A 22,111-nucleotide genomic window follows, 5' to 3' on the forward strand; every position below is an offset into this window, starting at 1 on the left:
TCATATAAATTCATAGGTCTTATCCTTACTGGCACTTAAAGGCACTGGAATCACCAACCCACAAACTAAAATAAGTACAGACATTTCTAGTGGTCAGACTGCTGCTTGTGCCAACATGCTTGTGCCCCCAAGCCGCGCCAGATCGCGCCGCATATTAAATTCAGATGCTACCAACTCAAGATAGTGTCTGATAGCAACTACCAACTCAAGATAGAGCTGTTCACTTAAATCATTTGGGTCATCTCATATTGGCAAATTCCTTGAATGCCTAGTATGTCTGGCTGGGTTCACCAATACCATCTTTGTTGACTACAATCACATAGTGTGCTCTATCTGTTGCCTATAGATTGTTGACTACAAAAATAATTTAATATTGCACCTAGTAGGCACTTAAAATAGAGAAGACAAAACAGCATGAACATCAACTAAGAGCAAAAATAAAGTGCACAGAGTAATCTTACATGTCACTTTCATCTTCCTTAAGCATAACAGAGTAATCTTACATGTATTGCTCTGGTAAAAAAATCAGTACTAGTTATATTAACAAAATTCAATCCACATCCTACGGCATACACATGTGATTAGATCAGATCTGTTCTGAATACACATAACCAAATAGCTTAAATTAGGGTTCGTTCTCAAATTTGCACAAAAGGGAAGAGAAGGAACATGCATACCTGGCTTGTGTTGTGGGTGCTTGTCGTTGGCAAAGGGCTCACCTCGGCCACTGGAAGGAGGCTGCACTCGGAGCTGCAAGTGACCTGATGTGGTTGCGCTTGGAGCTGCAGATCTGGACGTCGGGCTGAGAAGGGGCTCTAGATCCACCATGCTCGGGAGGGCCCGCACGCCGGGAGGGCTGTGCTCGAGAGGATAAGAGGCCACCGCCATGCCCCGCCGCCGGCCGGATCCAGGAGAGGGAGGGCCAGATCCGGCCGGGTGAAGAAGGGGGAGGGGAGGGGCACCCGCCGGGGAAGAAGGGGGAGGGAAGGGGCGCCGGCGGGGGAGAAGGAGGGGAGGGCGCAGATCGGCTCGGTCGGCGGCGGATCCAGCCGCCTGGGGGCGCGCCCGCCATGGATTTGGCCGGATCCGGGGGTGAAGGAGAGGGGCCGCGCCCGCCGCGTCGATGAAGAGGGAGAGGGAGGAGAGGGAGTGGCGGCGCTGCTCGAGGAGGGGAGGGGCGCGGCGCTGAGTCGCAGAGGGAGGGGCGCTCTGAAAGGAGAGAGTGAGGGAGGGGGCGCGGTCTAGTGCGTTGGGGGCGCGGCGGCCGGCGGGTTAGGGTTAGGATTTTTTCTGTGCGTGTACATATTTTTTCTGTGTGTTTTTAAAGAACCGACAGAATAAATTATATTTTTCTATGGGTGTTTATTTTTTCCGTGTATGTATTGTCACGCACAGAAAAATTATGCGATTTTTCTGTGGGTTTTAGTATTTTTCTGTCGGGATATTTTGGAACCGACAGAAAAATCGTAATTTTTCTGTGCGTACCGAAAATAACGCACAGAAAAATTTATCACCCACAGAAAAATGCGAGATTCCAGTAGTGGACGGAAGATAGGGTGTGGATCTCAGCTCGTCGACGTCTTCGTTAAGCAGCACATACTGGAGATGCGTACGTTTGCTAGAGAAAATGATTTTCTTAACCCGATGGGTGTTAAGGAGAAGAAAAGGTTGTTGGAAGCCAAGAGGAAGGCAGAGGAGGAGAGGGCAAGGGAGGCGGCAGGAGTACTGATGCAGGTCATGAAAGACCTTGTTGGTGCATTGCCTAGATTTGGCAGTGAGTGATTGAAAGACACGATATTTTTGTTGGCTGTTTTGAATTATAATCGTGCTGCTAACTAGTTGCATTTTGTACATGCAGGGATGGGATGTAGCGAGGACCATGCCGCAGACGTGGCCCGTGCAAGATTCCAAAAAAATGCACAAAAGCACAGAACGAGAGGTGGTCGCCCTGTGCTATCTCAGATTGTGGAGGCCGATGAGGGGGGCGAGGATGAGGAGGACAATGCTAGATTGGGCGAGCTCATCGCTCTAGCGGAGGCGGGCTTGCAAGCCGAGGAGGACGTGTTCTTGCCTCAGGCCGCAGATGAAGCGGAGGCCGCTTACTTCAAGCGAAAGGCAGAAGAGTCCAATGCAGATGAGCCTAGCCACATGAACGAGGTTGTGGTAGAGGATTGAGACTCGGACGATGAGGTCTTTAGTGATTATGTTTATGACTAATTCGACTAAGGAAAGAACTTATGATCTGGATGGCCCTGTTCTAAATTGAAGTACTATGAATTTATTTGTTTGATGTACCTTATTGTATCAGATGTGCATGTATCGGACCCCATTTATTTGGACGAACAGTTTGCAGACTTATGCACTATAGTTTAGTACTTTCAATTTCAGATTATTTGGCCTATCCATTTGCGTGCATATAATATAGCTTAAAAACTTGAAACGATGGTGAATAAAAAAAGACAGAAGACAAACTGCAAATTCGTTCCAGGCATTGCCGCGCCATGTCCACCGGCGCGGCAGTATAGTACTGCCGCGCCAGGCGGGCTGGCGCGAGAAGGCTTTGCCGCACCACCCCGCCTGGCGCGGTAGTAGTATACACTGCCGCGCCGATGGACCTGGCGCGAGAGTGCCTGGGTCGAAATTTGAGTTCATTTCCTTTTGTTGAGTTCGGTTTTCTTCGGTCCTTTGTTTTTCAGTTTAGTTTCGTTCAAATGAGTCTAAGTCCACAACATTTATACTTTTGGACACAATATAAATGGCTAACACAACTTTCTTGCATTGAATCAACTACACAAGTACACAAGCGGTCACAGTACAAGTCCAGTGCACTAGAATCTACTAATATACAAAGGTACTTCACTACGTCGAACCAACCCTAAGTGCCAGGAGTGTATGGCCTGCGTGGTCGCCTCTGTCTCTTGCGCGTCGAGGACGTCACGTTCGGAGTGAATGCAACATCGGTGCGGTCGCGCTGGCGTGGGGGCACGGTGCAACCTCTGGTTGTCACTAGGACCCTGGACGTAAGAAATAACAAAATCAAGCACTATGACTATGTCGTACGAATAATGCAGTATTTGCGGAAACTTAACACAATTACCAGCGAGTCGGTCTGTGTGCCAACCGGTGCACCAGGCAGCTGTGAGAAGCCGATCTCCTGTGGCTCCCAAGGGTCCCACGCGTCTGCCGGAGGGTCGTGGTACTCAGGGGGCTGGAACCCGTGTGACTCGTCGCTGTACCAGCCGTGGTGCTGTACGCGGTACTCATCGGTCGTCGTTGTCGTCGCCGTCGTCGTCGTATGGACCAAGGGCCCCCTTCCCCCGAGGGTCCACTGTGCGTGCAGCAGAAGTGGCAGCAGTCATTGATCTTGAAGCCCCCTGAGGTGCAGCAGAACTGCTAGCACTCCTCGAATCTGAAGCCGTCGCATGGGGGGTCGAGTGTAGAGGACTCGACACGACGGGTGGCTCCCACGGAGTGCTCATGCAGTTCAGCTTTGCTGCAAGCTTCCTGCAATTTTTCCTTAACTTTCTGCAGAAGCAAACAAATGGGATGTTAGCAATACAATAAGGGCCTGTTTAGATTCCAAAAAATTAATTACACAGTGAATCGCGAGACGAAACTTTTGAACCTAATTAGTCCATAATTAGATATTAATTATCAAATACAAACGAAATACTATAGTGAGCCAAAATCCAAAATTTTTTGGATCTAAACGGGGCCTAATTGTATGTACGATATGAGATTATGGGCGTGTATTTTGTTTTCACCTGGGCAAACGCGTGAAGCGGCCCATGTGGTTGGCCACTACTGGCATGCAGTGCTTGGGCAGCTTCATCTGACATCCTCATGAGTTCTGTGGCTTGTCAATTATCAAAATGTTAGAAAAAATAGGAGCATGCCATGTTTACTTTTATTAGGCCCGTAAGTTCATATACCGTACCACGTAGCTCTGTAGTGGGCCCCTCTCAGGCTGTGTCTCGCGCCTAGTGACGGTGTCGTAGTCGTCTGAGAAGGTCGCATCGTCAGGCTCGTCCTCAATCCGGTGCTCGTTGTAGGGGGGCCTCAACTGCGTCCTCGTCGATCTGTACAAGAACCGAAGGTACTCGTCGAATGTGGCCCGGGCCATGTTTAGATGTCCTAAATTCCAGAATTTGGCACTATGCAAAAAGAAGATTCCCTGTCACATCAAACTTGCGGTACATGCATGGAGTACTAAATGTTGATGAAATCAAAAACTAATTGCACAATTTGGTTGTACTTTGTGAGACGAACGTTTTAAACCTAATTAGTCAATGATTGGATAATTATTACCAAATAAAAACAAAATGCTACAGTACACGCTACAGTGTCACGAAATCTGCCGGCGCCAAATCGGTGCCCAACTAAACATGGCCCCGGTCATATGGTGGACCCTCCGAGGGGTCCTCGCACGGTCTGTTCTCCCACAACAGTAAAGGCTGCACATGGGGTCCTTCTCCTTGTACCTCTTCTTCCGGTCGTACCTGTCATTTTCATATTAATAAGTGTTAGGGTGTACACATTGTCTTGCCAAAATATAACAAACAAGTGTTTAGTTGACTTACTTGTGTCAGTTCCGATTTGTAGACAACTCGGGGGCGGAAAATGTTGTAACCGACCGAACTGCCTGTTTACTCTGCTAGGTAGGTGGACCTCCACCACGTGGAAGTACACAAGTGGAACATCTGCACGCCAGATGTCCTTGTCTCGCTCCGTCATCTCACTGAGGCCTTATTTAGATGCCATCCAAATTCCAAGTTTTTTCACTCTCTTTCCATCACATCAATTTTTAGCTGCTTGTATGGAGTATTAAATGTAGGTAAAAAAAATAACTAATTACACAGTTTAGTTGAAAATCACGAGATGAATCTTTTGAGTCTAGTTGGTCCACGATTGGACAATATTTGCCAAATAAGACGAAAGTGGTACTATTCATCGAATTCAAAAAATTTGCAAAATGAACCAGGCCTGAGTTGGTAAGTTGCTAGCTCGCTTCATGCTCAAGGCTCCCAAGTAACCTATCAATGCCGAACATAGTTGGACTTCTTGCAGAACACATGCCCTGAAAGAAACAGCTTCAACTCAGACAATGTAAGGAATACCATCCCCTTGCTAATGATCTCATTCTTATGATTGTACAATGATTTTCTGCACATCTACAATCCAGTGTCACATACAGCAATATATGTCATGCTGACGTCCCGGTAATTAGGAACTCCGCTAAAAGGTACGTTCACGGACCTCAGTTGCATCAGCTCTGTCGCTGTGTAAGGCTCTGGTGGCACGAACTGTTGTGCTTCGCTCAACCTCACCCATGAATCATAAGGGGTACCATCCTCCACTTGACTAGGACCTGGCACATCTCTAGGTACTGGCACATCTCTAGCTACTGTATCCTGAACCGGTACTGCGTAACGGTTACCTAGGTCAACTGGCATATCTCTGCCTCCATCATCATCATCCGAACTGTCTGAATCACTACTACCTTCAGCACCAATCATTTCATCCTCTTGCTGCTCCTCCTCGTCCCACTCAAACGAACCCACATCGAAATCATCGTTGATACGACCAACTGAAAACCGCCTAGATTCATCAACTGCCATTGGAGAAGAGTGAAGTTGCTCCTACGTCAACTGACCGTTCATATCCATATTGCCAGGTGTTGCATGCACATGGACCCCCATACTGTTCATTGTCTGCAACGCCGTGATAGGACGGCCCATCCTCCTTCCTGTAGCCATCCTCCACCACCATCTCAGCCATGGGCACCTTTGACCCTGCAATGACCCGTATGTAGCGAGACCAATGACCCTTGTTGCGCAAGGGCATTAACACGAAGTGTGTCCTAGTCTTTCCACTATCAAACCTCCCCTTCAATGTGAAATCACCATCGAACTTTTCCTTCACACGCAACAAAGAGCTCACTGAAGTTAGCAGGCTCGTCAAACATTTCCAGTTCCTCTTCCATATCCTCAAACACCCCATCCACTTTTGTAACGCTTCCTCCGTAAAAAAATTGGACTAAGCAATCTATCTACAAAAGTATTTCAGCAAAACTAATCAAGTCTTCCAAATCCGTGTAGCGCATACAACTAAACCTAGAGCTAACACTACGTATACTACTCCAAACTAACTAATCTAACTACCTACAATAACCCTAACTATACTACACTATAACTAACTAAACTAAACCCTAACTATTCTAACTATACTAAACTAAATTCTAAACCCTAACTATACTACACCATAACTAGCTTATGATAATAATCTGACTATACTAACTATTCTAATCACTATACTAATCTTAAGAGTAAACCCTAACTACATATCAGTTCGTTCAAATAAAAAAATCAAAGATGAAGTGGGCAATACCTTGCCTTTGGAGGGGGGACCTTGGGGGACACCCCTGATGACAGCAGGCGAGCAAAGGTCCACCGGTGGCCTGCCCTGGCAGGCGGCAGGCGCCTACAGCGAGGGAGAGGGTGCCTAGGGGAGAGAGGGAGTGGGGAGAGGACCGAGGGGACAGAGAGACGCTATGGGGAGAGGACCGAGGGACAGGGCACTGAGGGGGCGGAGCAGCTGCCAGCGGCGACGGCTGTGGGTGGCGGACCGAGGGAGACAGTGAGTGAGCAGAGAGGGAGAAGAGAAGCAACGTCGCGCGTGCAATGTCTATTAGGCCCTGCCGTGCCAGGCGGGGTGGCGCGTCAGCGCCGCGCCCGAGTCGATGGCACGACAGGCCCTTGCCACGTCAGCGGTGGCACGGCAGTAGTGTTTGGCTGCGCCAGCGGGTTAGATGTCAAAATAAAAAAGTAGCCGTGTTATTTTTAAAATTACTATTAAAAAAGAGCTAAAAAAATTCAGCGCAGCCAACCCGACAGACTGACTACCGCCTCGCTGCGTGCTGCTGTCCGGAATCCTCCTACGGGCAACCGCAACGGCCACGGCATCGCGCGCACCCCCGGCCGTCCCCGTCCCTCTCCACTTGTGGGTGTTTACTCTTATAACACAGTACAGCCTACTCCTCCTACCACGCAGATTTCTACTACACTACTACAGGAATCAATTTGCGCAGCGTGGCCAAAATGCGCTCCATGGCGGGCACCTCTTTTGCCCGCCACGGTTAACCGCGACGGGCCACCTTACCTGCCCGCCGTAGGAAATAGTTATTTACCGCGGCGGGCGGTATGAATCTCCCGCCGCGGTTAATACGATTTACTATGGCGGGCTCTTTAAACTGTCCGCCGCGGTAAAGAGTTGATTTACCGAGGCGGGCGTTTTATCTTGCCCGCCGCGGTAAAGCCTGTACAAATACACAGCACAAACCCTTCATCTTCTCCACGGGTCTTCCTCTCTCAAAACTCATAGGGGGAGGCTTTGCCCTAAAATTTGAGGAAACTTTTGATTTGAGTTGAAGGGCTTGGATTTGAGGGAGGAGGACATCATAAGAGGTTCATAAAGGCTCTCCCTCTCTCTATTTCCATCACCTAGAATTCTCTCTAGATCTAGATCTAGATCTAGATCAATTTTAATGGAAAAAATGATGTCATGTATTTCTTTAACTTTAGATTCATCATAGATGCATGCTTCATCTTTCACATCGTCATTTCCTCTCTTTTTCATGATTTTGGACGTAAAAATCATCAATTCCTCCTAATTCTTCTTTATTTAATGTTGATTGTGAAGGATAATGTTCGTAGATATGATGGATAGATCGGAATGGATGTACCGGATCGATAGAGTGAATGATCCGCGGTACCTCTTTGAATTAAGGAAGTTTGTTGCGGCTGGTAAAGCTCACTGTGAGAGACTAAAGCGGATGACAACCATATGTCCATGTTCTTGTTGCAAGAACCTGAAAGCCCACCGAGACAGCGAGGTGCAAACTCATTTGATCATGTATGGTTTCATCGAGGGCTACACAGTCTGGACATTTCATGGCGAAAGAGTTGGTGCGAGTGGCGGTGCATCTGGAGTGAGCTCTTCGACGCCGACGACAACAGCACCACCGGTGAATAAAGATCCTTCAGCAGCAGCTGCGCCAGCCGACACTGACAATAGTTGTCGTGATTACATCACGGTGGATGATCTAATGCAAGACATGGCCGACGAAGCCGGCGATGGTGGTGATGGTCAGGATACTGTGAGCCAACCCAAGGATGTGCAGCTTGTTGAAGATCTAGTCAAACACTTCGATGAAGACGATGTTGTGTTGGGTTGCCCAAAGTGGTTGGAGAATTTCAGAGAGTTGAAGCAGGCGGCAGTTTATCCTTTCTATAAGGACGGCGGCGATTGTCCGAAGGAGTGCACGGCGCTCCATTTTAACCTCCATATGTTGATGTTGAAGTCTCATCATGGTTGGTCTGACACTAGCTCCAATGAGTTGTTAAGCTACCTTGCCACCACGTACCCAACGGCTAACAAGGTGCCCGCCAATACTTATCAGGCCAAGAAGTTGATTCGGCCAGTGGTAATGAAGCTTACAAAGTTTGATGCAAGCCCTAACCACTACATCCTATATCGGGGCAATGAGTATGAGAATTTGACGAGTTGTCCGCACTGCGGCTTTAGTCGGTACAAGAAAAATGCTGGTTGTCGCGTGGATGCAGAAGACGAGGGAGGCTTGTGGGGTGGTCGGAAGAAGAACAAGAAGGGGGCAAAGAAGAGCAGTGCGGCCAAACAAATCTCGGCTCAGCAGGACGATGAAGAAGAGGGTTACACGCACAGAAAAAGTCCAGCACTGTCGGTGTGGTACTTGCCCGTGACCGATCGTCTGTGTGCAATATTCGGGAACCCGGACGATGCCAAGCTCATGTCCTGGCATGCATCAGCTGACCACCTAAAAGACGATGGCAAGCTATGGCACCCATCCTATGGCAAGCAGTGGAAGGATTTCGACGAGGCCTACCTGGAGTTTGGCAAGGAGCCCAGGCATGTTAGGTTCGCGCTGAGTACCGACGGGATGAACCCGTTCGGTGAGCTTAGTAGCTCGCACAGCACTTGGCCCATCGTGCTCACCATGTACAACCTACCTTCCCATCTATGTCAGAAGCGTAGGTACCTTATGCTGACCATGCTTATCTCCAGACCGAAGCAGCCCAGCAACGATATAGATGTGTTCCTAGAGCCGTTCATGGAGGAAATGAAGATACTATTTGATGTTGGGGTCCAGATGGTGGATGCATCCCGCAAGGAGAAGTTCACACTAAAAGCAATCATCTTTGTCACCATCACCGATTACCTCGGTCTCTTCTCACTGTTGGGGCAGATCAAAGGGAAGACTGGCTGCATAATTTGCATCGACAAGACCTGCTACACTTACCTTAAGGGATCCAATAAGATGGTGTACACGAGGCACAGACGGTTCCTCGCCAAAAATCACAGGTATAGAAGAAGTATTATGAACAAATACTTTGACAATCAGGACGAGCCGCAGCGTGATCAAACGACGCAGACTAGTTGGGGGACAAAGGTGTATGAGATGGTCAAGGACATGGATCAGGTGGAGTTTGGAAAGAAGAAGAAGCTGCCTGAAGATGGGCCCAAGCAGACAAGGAAGCGAAAGCGGGACCAGACGGAGGAAGTCCCCGCCGCCATTCCTTTCAAGAAGAAGTCAATTTTCTTCAAGTACCTGTCGTATTGGAAAACACTGAATACACCCCATGCCATCGACTGCATGCACCTGGAGAAAAATGTCTTTGAAAGCACGATCGGTGTCCTACTGGACATCAAGGGCAAGACAAAGGATGGTATCAAGTCACGGACGGATCTTGTCAATCTGGGCATCAGGCCGGACCTTCACTCGGGACCGCCTCAGAACGGTAAAGTCGATATCCCGGGTGCGGCCTGCAACCTAACGCAAGACGAGAGGATGGTTTTTCTTAAGTTACTTAGGGGTATCAAGGTGCCAACTAGTTTCTCTTCCAACATCAAGAGCCTGGTCTCCATGAAAGACCTCATAATGACCGGCTACAACTCACACGACTGCCACGTCATGCTGACGGTGTTCCTACCATTTGCGATTAGGGCTATTCGTCCAGAGTACGTGAAGATGGTCATCACACGGATGTCATACTTCTTTAACCGCATCACCTAGAAGGTCATTGATAAGGCTGAGCTGCCTACCCTGAAGGAGTTCATCGCGAAGACCCTTTGCCAGCTCGAGATGTGCTTTCCACCATCTTACTTTGATATTATGCCACACCTAATGATGCATATGGTCGATCAGATCCATCAACTGGGCCCCATGTATCTACACCAGATGTGGATGTACGAGCGGTTCATGTCCACCCTCAACAGATATGTCCATAACCGCGCTTACCCGGAGGGCTCTATGATCGAGGCATACACAATAGAGGAGGCCGTGAACTGGTGTATGAGGTACATAAGAGATGGGAGGGTGATTGGGCTGCCTGTCCATCACCACGAAGGCAAAACCTCAGGGATGGGGTGCACAGGCCGAAAAGTACGCACCGATGTGGCAAATCAAACGGTGCAAGAAGCTCATTACAGCATCCTTCATCAGTTAGTGAGCATGGAGAAATACATTGAAAAGCACCTGGAAGAGATCCACGCCGCTAATGACGGGCAGCGCACGGAGGCATGGGTCCAGAACCATCACAAGAACAATTTCATAGAGTGGCTCAAAGAGCAACACATACCCCTTCAAGGATGCCCTGATGAAGATACGGAGACCGTTAAGAGGCTTGTGTTAGGCCCATCCAGCCAAATCACCACGTGGCAAGGGTATGACGTCCAGGGCTACAGGTTCCACACGAAAGACAAGGACAAGAAGAGCTCGGCACAGAACTATGGTGTTCGATACGAGGGCGAAGAAGAGTCCACGGGCCAGAGGAGGCAATACTATGGGCAAGTCAAAGAAATATGGGAACTTGACTACGGCCAAAACCTACGCATAACCGTCTTCCGTTGCCAGTGGGTCAAACCGAATGCGGTTGCAGTGGACAGTTATGGGCTAACCACCGTGGACCTCAAAAGTATCGGCTACAAAGATGACCCGTGGGTACTAGCAACCAATGTCGCACAAGTGGCCTACTATATATATGCAGAGGACCCAAAAAGGCATGTGGTTGTGTCCAGAAAGCAGCGGATTGTGGGAGCTGATGGGGTGCAGAGTCCCAAACAATACAACAACTACGCAGAGCTCAAGCTTTTTACCGATCATCCAAAGAAGATCAAGGCCGTCGAGGACCGATTCAACAAGTCCAGGATGATGCCGTGGGCCCGCCCCGACGGTGAGAAGAGGACGGTGAAAGCACCTACACCAAAATGATATATGTATCCCAGAAACATATATGTAACTTATTGTAGTGGACTCCATTCAAGACAAGTTGTAACTTATTATTAATATCATGGAACCATATGTATGCATCATATATTTTGTTGTGTTGTTTTTTTCTTTTTCATATTATGTGATCTATGTTCAAACAAATGAAACAAGCTTGTATATATATATACTCCTCTATAGCTAACTACTCATCCAACTACGACTGTACTACTACACTCTACTCCTCCAACTACTACTCTACTACTCCAACTATGTACTACTCTACTACTACTACTCCAAACTATACTACTATCTACTACTACTATACATACTCCTCTATAGCTAACTATCTAGTATATATACTGCTCTACCTAAGGGAAAAATAAGATTCCAGATTGAAAAAGGGTAAAATAAGATTTCAGATTGAAAAATATTAACCGTGACGGGCGTTCTAAGGAGCCCGCCGCGGTAAATATTAACCGTGATGGGCGTTATAAGGAGCCCGCCGCGGTAAATATTAACCGTGACAGGCGTTCTAAGGAGCCCGCCGTGGTAAATATTAACCGTGACGGGCGTTATAAGGAGCCCACCGCAGTAAATGATGGCTTATATATACTCCACCACCTCCCCCAAATCGGTTCAAAAACCACCGCACCGCTACCAACGAAGGGCTGCCCAAAAACCACCGCGCCGCCGCGCCATTGCCGCCGTCGTGCACCTCCATCGTCGCCCCTACCCTCCACGCCGTGGTGCCCTCGTCCTCCTTCCGTGCACACGCACCCGCGTCGTGGTGCCTTTGGACGTCGATGGGAACGTGGGCCAGAACCCTAGGCCCATCCTCCGCCATCCGTCCCCGTCTCCCGTCCCCGTCTCCGTCCGTGTCCCGACGCCGGTGTACCTCTGTCCGCGTCCCCACGCCGGTGTGCTATCCTCCCCCGTCTCCCGTCCTCATCTCCGTCCGCCTCTCTGTCTCCACAGTCATCTGTGGCCCCGCGCCGTCCTCTATGGAGGCCTAACCCTAGCACCGCCAGCTCCACAGCCGAGCCCCAAGGAGACCGCCCGGTAATGTGCCAATTGCTCCCCTAATCCCTCCTATGGAGCAATGCCAACTATGGATGTTCTTCTCCGATTTTAGTTTTCCTGAGCAATGCCAACTATTGCTGCCTATGATGCAATTCTGTTTATTGAGCACTTGATGCCACTGCCTATGATGGCACATGTTGAGATGAATTTGGAAGAAAAAATACTAAATGCTGCCTAGGATGCGATTCTTGTTAACTGAGCACTAGATATATATGATGCCACTGCCTATATGTCCTTTGCTGGATCTGCTCCTTTTAATTTGTACTACTCTTGAGTGGGTGCTCAGTTTCAGACAGCAGGAAGGGAAGAGAAGGGGTTGGGTTTTTCCACTGCCTATGATTTGTACTACTGTTATCTCTGAATCTAGGAGGATACTTGCTGCTGCTGCTGTACTACACTCTACTGCTGCTGTACTCCCATGTCCTATTTTGATTTTTTGTGGCACATATGCTTTGTTTGGTGTCTCCTATTGTGGGCTCTACTACTCTACTATCTGCAACTACTACTATTTTCTATACTGCTGGCTGCTACTACTAGCTGCTACTATACTCTACTACTACACCCTACTGCTACTACTATACTCTATCTGCTACTACACTCTACTATTTGATTTTGACTCCATCTATGTGGCATATATATGCAATGATGAACTTTTAAAACAAGAGCTAAGGCAGTGACTCTATCTTGATGGCCGAAGGACTTAGCGCTTTGGGGCCGAATTTTGAAACTATCTTGATGGCTTTTGTTTGGTATTTGCAATGATGATTCTTTTCACACTTCTAAGCTGAGGCAGTGGCATATGCAATGATGTGAACCCTTTTATGCTGAGGCAGCGGCGATGATGATCGAGTGCCCCCGCTAAACTAGGATGGCTTGTATACCAGATACAAGCAACCAGTTTAAAAGTGATGTGATGACAATGGGGCAAATCTGAGCCAACTACTACTACTTTACTACTCTAGTACTACTCTACTTTACTACTCTAGTACTACTCTACTTTACTACTCTATAACTGTGTGTATACAACTGAAATATGTATTCATTGTAGCTTTCCAATGGCGGAGGAACCGATAAGCGAATGGCGCGACCCTACCCCTAGTGCATCATCATCAACTAGCCTCGAGAGCCACGTGTCCGTGACCCCGAGGCCAACAAAGAAATGTCGTACAGAGGACGAAGATGATCTGACCTACCAACCGAGGGACGACGAAGTTGAAAGTGCGCGGTCTCCAAACCCTGAACAGATGCCGGTGGTGCCTCGAGAATTGAATTTCAAGGAGGAACAAGTCAGGGACAAAGAACCCCCCCGCTCCATCTCCAACCACTTCAGGCAAGTCTAGGGGTCAGAGGACAAAGCTGAGAAGGGGGGAACACGGGAGGCACCGGAGGGAAATCCACGGCGAAGTCCATGTGATCCATGAGGTGGGACCAGAGGGAAACCCGTTGTCGCCACTCACGGTCCTTGCCAAGTTCAGCAACCAGGTGGCATGTATAGTCAAGGACAAGGTGGAGATCACTTGGGAGGACTAGAACAATGTCCCGATCGACTACAAGACACATATCTGGGGTGAGGTGACGAGGAGCTTCCATTATCCTGAGGACGCCGATCTTGACAAGTGCAGGGAGTGGGTCATGCATGTGGCAGGAAGAGCCTTTAGAAACTTTAAGTCCATGCTGACCAGGTACTACCTAAAGCTAGGCAAGTCACCCTGTGTCAAATACACTATGGTGAAGGAACATCACTGGGAAGAGTTCTGCAAACAAAGAACAACAGAAGAAGCAAAGGCAAAGAGCGCCAAGTTCAGTGCACTCGCGAAGAAGAACCTACACCCCCACCACTTGGGCATGACTGGGTTTGCTGGTAAGAGGCCCTAGTGGCAGGAGGAAGAAAGGGCTAGAGCTGCCGCCGGGCTTCCCGATCCATACGATGGTGTAGACTTGAGGGCTAAGGATTTCATCTATGCCCGCAAGCCGAAGAAGCTCAAGGAGGGCGCGAGCAAGTTCAATGAGCCCAAGTTTGAGGAGGTGGAGAGGGCTATCATCAAGGCCGCTAAATCCAAGGATAGCTTCGAGGTTTGCAGGGGCCAGGACTTGCTGACCCTGGCGCTGGGAACCTCGAGCACCGTGGCCACGTCCGTGGCATGTCATTGAAGATGAGCTAGAACTCAGTGGAGTCATGGCAATCCGACGCTACCACATACCGGTCAAGGCAGAGGTACAAGGAGGGCATCTTTCAGAAGGGCTATGATCAAGGCGTGGCCGAAATGATTAGCCGGTCCATAAAAGAAGCCTTCACGAGCAATGACCCAGATATGGTGTCGATGAGGTCACAGATGCTTCGCCAGGCTGGCGTGGCCGTGCCTCAAGTTCCACAAGGGCAGACACAAGGGCAGCCACTGCTGATGATCGAGGATTGCCTAAGGCACCCCGTCGACGCCATCCGAGAACCCATGCACGTCCACCTCACGATCCCATTCAGCAGGGCGAAAAAGTTGACCGTGGGTGAGGGTTACATGCACCCCAAAGAAGATATCAAAGATTTCAACCAAGGCCAGATCCCTGCCAACTATGCTGCCATGATACTTACATGGTATGCGACTGAATATGAAGAATTTGAAATGGAATATCCAAATGCAGAAGGGGTAACGATCCTTGCAGCTACCTTGGGTTCCGAAGTTCTGTGGAACAAGGACAACATAGAGATCATTCTCTCAACGCTGACTTCTACACTGACGGCGACACCAGCATCACAACCATCCGTTGCCGGATCTTGTCCCCCCGATGATCCGGATCACGACGACGACGATGACGAAGGCAATGGCGGCGATGACAAGGGAAGGAACTCACCCCGAGGCACAAGCCCTCACCCTCGTTCTCCTCCTCCAACAACAAGTCCACCTCCACCTCCCGGCAGTCCATCTAAGGGCACGAGCAAAGCACCGGGAGGCACAAGCCCTCACCCTTATTCTCCTTCTCCAACAACAAGTCCACCTCCACCTCCCGGCAGTCCATCTAAGGGCACGAGCAAAGCACCGGGAGGCACAAGCCCTCACCCTTATTCTCCTTCTCCAACAACAAGTCCACCTCCACCTCCCGGCAGTCCGTCTAAGGGCACGAGCAAAGCACCGGGAGGCACAAGCCCTCACCCTCGTTCTCCTCCTCCAACAACAAGTCCACCTCCACCTCCCGACAGTCCGTCTAAGGGCACGAGCAAAGCACCAGGAGGCACAAGCCCTCACCCTCGTTCTCCTCCTCCAACAACAAGTCCACCTCCACCTCCCGGCAGTCCGTCTAAGGGCATGAGCAAAGGACCGGGAGGCACGGAGGAACCGGGGGCAAAGACACCGCCTGCTGCCATTGCGAGCACAAGCCACTGTCCTCCACCACCGACGAAGACTAAAGGCGACCAAGGGCAGCTCACATACTCACTTGAGTTCAAAAGGTATGGTAGCGGCGAGCATAATTTGCTAATAACTTTTCTTTGCCATAATATGGTACTAACATTTCTATCCCAGGCCGAGATCACCTTTCCATCTATTTCCTGAATCGGATGACTGCCCCAGCAATTACGAGCATGGGAAGTTCATGATAACCAAGGCCCAACTCATCGACGAGGAAAGGTGGGAGACAAGGAGGTTTCATCTCTGGTACATGGAAGCGGCAAAAGCTGGCCTGCATGGTTTTCTAGTCAAGGTTGTGGCAGAGTACTTCCACTTGCCCGGCAACGATGTAGAACTCCCCGTGGACTTCCACGACATGTATAGACTACTGCGGGAACAAGACCTTGACATCGCCCAAGTCACCTTGTTCTCTATGTAAGTGCTGAATTGAGAGTTTCACATATCACCTGCCTTTGAATCGGTCAATACTACTTATATATGCCACGATGGTTTGTCCTTGCAGGTTGATGGCCTATATATCCAAGGAACTAAAACTTGATGTTATCTATCTATCTCCAATGCATATTGCTCAAAGAATCATCATTGGTTACCACCTATATGACAATCATCCAACCATGAAAGACTTGACCAAGCGACAGAGAGAGACGCATAGGAAGAAACTGATGGACAATGAGAAGTTGAACATTTCAAGATACATACTAGGAGCAATAAAGAAGATCAGGGGAAATGGGTGTATCCTAGCTGCCTACCACTTTGGGTAAGTCGAAGACATGCCTGTAGATATAAGTGGGTAGCTAGCTAGTATTATTATTTCTCGTCGTAACCTGTATTTTGTTTCAATGGCGCAGCCAAGGCCTCGAGGGTCACTGGGTTGCATTTGTCATCTACCCTCAGGATGGCAGGTCCTGCGTATTTGATTCATTGACAGTGCCAAACTAAAAAGGATACAAGGCCTTTGAAGATTGCCTCAGAGTGTAAGTAACTGAACTGTCTTCTCATATGCGTTCTAATGCCCTGCCTAATACTAGTAAATTTTGTATAGCGCTTATAAGGAGTACGTGAAGGATCCTGAATGCTATGATCGAAGAACAGAGAAATTTAAGGCTAAGCATAAGAACCGCATCAAAATCAGACGCAACTTTCTGGTAAGTATTTGAAAGGTTTAATTATGCTTTCCGTTCATATGTGTTCTAATGCCTATGTTGTAATGCTTGCGTATCGATCATGCAGTGTGCCAAACAACCGGTAGGATCATAAACCTGTGGCTTCTACGCCTGTGAGTTCTTGAGGGTGTGCAAGCAGTATAGCAGCAGTTGGAGGGTGCTCAAGATTGGATTGAACTGGTCGAGAGACATGCAGAGCATCCAATACAGCTTCAAGCAGACAAAGGCGGACATATGTAAGTTTGTCTTAGATAAATACGTGCTTGAAGGGGGCACGTTCTTCCATGAGAACAGCCCGCTAGCGATTTTACCGGAGTACGAGAGGCTGAGGAAATGGCCCACGATGATGCGTCCGCATGATTACACCTTAGCGCATGTATAACGACTTTAATATGTAAATGTAATGAATTAACGATGAAAAGAACGACGAAATGAATGTATATATATGTATATTATCTCATGTGTAATGCCTGCATACTTTTTAAGTTTAATCTGTGAAATATGGATGTGATTTGGATTTGAATTTGAATTTATATGCATGCTGTATTTTATTTGAATTTATATGCCTGTTGTATTTTTTTTAATTCAGTAAATAATTTACCGAGGCGGGTAAATAATAAAGCCCGCCACGGCTAATACACATAACCACGGCGGGCTACAAAATGTGTCCGCCGTGGTAAAAGTATATTTACCGCGGCGGACGGTGTAACGTGCCCGCCGTGGTAAAAGTATATTTACCGCAGCGGGCACGTTACGCCGCCCGCCGCGGTAAATCGGTTAACCGCGGCGGGCAAAGCCACCCACCGCGGTTAAGCCACGATTTACCATGGCCTCTAGGCCGCGGCGGATGGCTTTGTCCGCCGCGAAAAACCCAAATCATCTACCCCCAGTAAAATTTGTGTAGTAGTGCTAGCTGCTGATCCCTGCACCACCCAGCAGCCACCAGAGATCCGGCGGCACTGCATGGAACCACTAGCACGTAGCACCAGCCGTACTCGTTGCTTCATGAGAGGCATGCTACTGCTAGGACTACGGTCTACGAGTACCGTGTCGTCGCTTCATGGGAGTAGTACTAGTACTAGTAAAAATGCACGACTGCTAAGGACTGGCCGGCAGGAACATTCGTCGTAGAACAGACAAGATTTTGTGTTTAATTTGCTGCAAGGAAATAAAACAAACAAAGATCGATGTCTACAAAGAGGGGACGCTGGACCAATTGGTCTGGCTGTGCGCTTTGCATACTACCGATCAGAGTTTGAACCCTCTCGGGGACGCATTTGTTGGCTGGAGAAGGCGTAATTTATTTGTGCGTTTAAAAAAAATTCTCTCGTCTGTCCATGTTAAAGCACAAGTCTAAGGTCAGCCTAGTCTCATTAAAGCTGCTACGGTGCCACTGCGTATGGATGGGGCAGAGGTTCGAGGGTTTTCTCGACCTTCGTGAAAAGGTCTTATTCTTAAGCACAATGCCCATGGCTGTCTTACGCCGCACAGGTCACAATGTACTGCTGTATCACGTACGTACGCGACCATCGCGTCCCCCCGTGCACGCTCGCAGGGTCGCACGCAGGCACTGCTTGCTTGCTGGCGGGCGTTGGGATTCCGATCCATCATGCACACCACCCTGGGCCGCCGCCGGCAGGCACGCCATTTGTTTTCGAGACAATTCCTTATTTGACACCAGACAAATGACCCGTTCCTTTCTTGGCCCTCAAAAAATTTTCGTTCCCTATTTGACATCGAGTTCAACTTTCGTTCCTTATACGACACTCCGTCGGGTTTGCCATCCGTGAACCGTTAACTGACATGTGGGCCCCACCACCCTTCTCCCCTTAACTGACATGTGGCAACCAGACAAAACGACGGCGGCGCTTGGACGGGGCGCATCCGCGCGTGGAGGTGGCGGCGCAGGCGCGCTCGCGCGGCCAGGGGCGCGTCCCGTCCCCGCAGCTCACCCCGCACCCTCTCCCGTCGCTCCACTTCTTCCGCTCCCTGCCCAACGGCGCCGACCTCCTCGCGCACCCGCAGCACCTCCTCAGCTGCTACGTCTCCCTCCTCCACTCCTTCGCGCGCTCCAGGGAGACCGCCGGCCCCAACGCCACCGGCTAGGCGCGGCAGCTCGTCTCAGAGCTGCGCGCGCACGGGGACGCTGTCCTGAGGCACCTCGCGCCGGCGTCGTCGGCCTCGTTGATCCGCAGCCTCGCGGCGTTCGGACTCTCCGAGGAGCTGCTGTGGGTGTGGCAGGCCATGCGCCTCGCCGGCATTGAGCCGTCCAGGCTCACCTACAACTGCCTGGACGGCCTTGTCAACGCTGGCCTCCTTGACACTGCCATCAACGTGTTCGACGCAATGTCCACGGAAGATCGAGTGCGTCCCGACGTGGTTTCCTACAACATTCTCATCAAGGGGTACTGCCGCGCGGGGAGGACGCATGATGCGATGGCACGGCTTGCGGATATGAGGGAACAGGCAGAGCTCGCGCCGGACAAGGTGACATACCTCACTCTCATGCAGCGCCATTACAGCGAGGGCACGTTTCCACAATGCATAGCACTGTTCCAAGAGATGGAAGAGAGGGGAACGGGGAAGGAGATACCTCAACATGCTTATGTGCTGGTGATCGGCGCCCTCAGCAAGGACGGGAAACCATTTGAGGCGCTGGCTGTGTTTGAGAGGATGTTGAAGCGAGGTTGCCCAGCCAATGCAGTTGAAGATGGCGCAAGAGTCGATCCACATCCCCACCGTGACAACGACGATGCCCAACTCGCCTCCTGCTGCTCCAGTTCCTGGACGACCTGAGCGCGAGTAGGAGGACGCCGTGGAGCACGCGGACTCCGCCCCCCGTGACGACGACAGCGGCGTTGGCGGCTCAGGCCTGCTGTTGAAGATGGCGTTGAGGAACTTGCGAGCCACGCACCGAGGGACGCCGGCCTCCTTGGTAGCCTTCTTCTCCGGCGCGGGCTCGGACTTCGCGGCGGCGGCGACGCTCGAGACGAGAGCCCGTCATAGCTGGAGCACTCGGAGAGTCGGAGAAGCTCGACGTGGTGGCACCGTGCGGCCCTGGAGCCGCCGCCGCCGCCTTGCTGCCACGATAGCTCCTCGCCGCGGGGATGGGACGCGCCCCTGGCCGCGGGAGCGCGCCTGCGCCGCCACCTCCACGCGCGGATGCGCCCCGTCCAAGCGCCGCCGTCGTTTTGTTTGGTGTCCACATGTCAGTTAAGGGGAGAAGGGTGGTGGGGCCCACATGTCAGTTAACGGTTCACGGATGGCAAACCCGACGGAGTGTCGTATAAGGAACGAAAGTTGAACTCGGTGTCAAATAGGGAACGGAAATTTTTTGAGGACCAAAAAAGGGACGAGTCATTTGTCTGGTGTCAAATAAGGAATTCTCTCTTTGTTTTCTCGAAAACCCCCCCATGCAGTGCTGCCATGCTGGCGCCGTATTAACAATCCGGTCAAATCCCCAGTCAAACCTAACCCTTTTCCATCTTTTCTCTAGCGTATACAGTGGCTTTCTGTTTTCACCTCTCGCTTCACTCACTTTTCTGCTGACTCCTGTGCAGTGTGCAGGTGCGCCGCCTTTTGTTCTCGCCGGTAGCCGATTGGGCGGCAGCCTGCGGCGAGCGCGGTGTCTGGTGCGATGGCCGCCGAGCCAAGCGACCGCGCCTGCCTGCCCTGCCCTGCACTGCACACAGGTTAGTTAACAGTGCAGTGCGTGCGTCCGTGTTGGCAATGCAATGCAATGCAATGGCAGCGTGAAGTGACGGTGCCACTGCATCGTCACAGTACGTGTCATCGCATGCCTCCACCGCGCATCGACATCGACATCGCGCGCGCTGTCTGCGTCGCTGCACCCTGCACCTGCTCTGCGCTGCGCTGCATGGCTCCCAGTCATTCACGGGCTCTCCGTGCCGTGTCCGTGGCCAGTGGCCACTGCGTTTCATTAGCTCACAGTTTCGTTCGTCTGCCATCGCGCGCGGCAACCGTAAAGCCTCTTGATCATTAGTATACAGAGGAACAAATCTACGTTCAAAAAAAAATTACAGAGGAACAAATGCATGGTCATGGATATATCACTACAGGAGAGGTAAAATTCCCCGAGTGTCGCAGGCTTCCCGAGTGCCAAAAATCGGACACTTGGCAAAGGCAATCTTCCCCGAGTGTTGCACTCGGGGAAGAAGAGCACTCGGGGAAGAGAGGCTTTGCCGAGTGCCGCAGAGCAAGGCCCTCTTCCCGAGTGCAACACTCGGGGAAGAGCGGCACTCGGCAAAGAAAAATGTTACTTGACGACCCAGCCCGCCCACGTCGTTAAAACTAAAAAAAAATTGCTTTGCCGAGTGTCGCACCCTGGCACTCGGCAAAGAGGCTGGCTTCCCCGAGTGCCCTGTCATGGCACTCGGCAAAAGGCCTCTTTGCCGAGTGCCAGGGAAGGCACTCGGGGAAGAATTTTTTTTGTTTTTTTTGCGCCATTTTTTTGTGAGGCCTTCTCACATTATTTAAAACTCCTTGTTCAAATTTGGGACAATTTTGACTTTTTTTGGTATATTTCGTTAATTTTTTTCGTTTCGTTGAATTTTTTTGTATACTTTAAATTTGAACTGCAGGTGCATGAAATAATGGAATTTGGTGATTCAAAAAATGATATTCATGATATTTGGTGTATGTTGAGGCCGTATCCAGGAACTCACATGAAATGTCGAGCATCTTGTTGACGTAACATGACGAGGTACTTGCGGGAAAAGTGTATTTAAATCATATAAATCCGAACAAAGTCCGAAAATCACGAAACTTGTCGGGGCGTCATGTTATCGCATGTAGATGCTATGATAAAAAATTGAGAAGGTTTCGAGCAAGTTGTGACGTCGGATGCCTAAAACCCAGACATCTACCTGGCCTTTTCTTGCTTTTGATAATAACCTGACCGGCCATATCTATATTATTTGGCCCTTTCAGAAACTGAAGCCTAGCTCAAAAAAAACTCACTCTGTTTCCCTCTCATTGATCTTGAAAGTGGCGAGAAATGGATCATGATGATGTGGCTGGCTTTTATTAGTGGAGGTTAATTGCAAACATATATTCCTGACCTCGATCTGAGACTTCTAATTAACCCAGTACAATATGCAGCGGGATCTGTTCTTTTCATCTTTGATATTAATATGTTTCTTGAT

At 49.8% G+C, this 22,111-nt stretch overlaps 1 pseudogene; it reads left to right on the forward strand.

Moving 5' to 3' along the window:
* The first annotated feature begins 6,550 nt into the window (after nt 1-6,550).
* Nucleotides 6,551-9,835, forward strand: LOC136499322 (uncharacterized; annotated as a pseudogene).
* The last annotated feature ends 12,276 nt before the right edge of the window (nt 9,836-22,111 follow it).

This window comes from Miscanthus floridulus, chromosome 13, assembly GCF_019320115.1.
Source record: "Miscanthus floridulus cultivar M001 chromosome 13, ASM1932011v1, whole genome shotgun sequence".
Lineage (NCBI taxonomy): Eukaryota > Viridiplantae > Streptophyta > Magnoliopsida > Poales > Poaceae > Miscanthus > Miscanthus floridulus.